This window comes from Myotis brandtii, unplaced genomic scaffold (assembly GCF_000412655.1).
Source record: "Myotis brandtii unplaced genomic scaffold, ASM41265v1 scaffold525, whole genome shotgun sequence".
Taxonomy (NCBI): Eukaryota; Metazoa; Chordata; class Mammalia; order Chiroptera; family Vespertilionidae; genus Myotis; species Myotis brandtii.
The window spans coordinates 3,289,416-3,289,688 of NW_005369915.1; the positions used below are offsets into that span (position 1 = coordinate 3,289,416).

Genomic DNA, 273 nt, shown 5'->3' on the forward strand with positions numbered 1-273 from the left:
CCCCCGCGATGTGCTCTTCCTCCTCCACTCCCCCCGGGCCCGGAGCCACCTCTTTCCCTAAAATGGCTGCAATCTCAAGTGGAGGCGTCCCCTGACCCCGCGGATGGGGGAGGGCAGAGTGGATGCTCCGGTGCCCATAACCCCGCGCCTCCCCCGGCGCGCACAAACACCCCAAAACCACACACACTTAACTTTGATGACTGTGCAATGCAGTCTGGCTGCATCGTGCCCTCAACACTCCCCGCCGCCGGCCTCTAGGTGTGCATGTCGGTG

The 273-nt window shown here is 64.1% G+C and overlaps 1 protein-coding gene across 1 annotated transcript in view; it reads left to right on the plus strand.

Annotated features, from left to right (window-relative positions):
• PPARGC1A (peroxisome proliferator-activated receptor gamma, coactivator 1 alpha) overlaps nt 1-273 on the plus strand; it is a 666,008-nt gene that overhangs the window by 702 nt on the left and 665,033 nt on the right. The gene's annotated exons all lie outside the window — the stretch shown is intronic.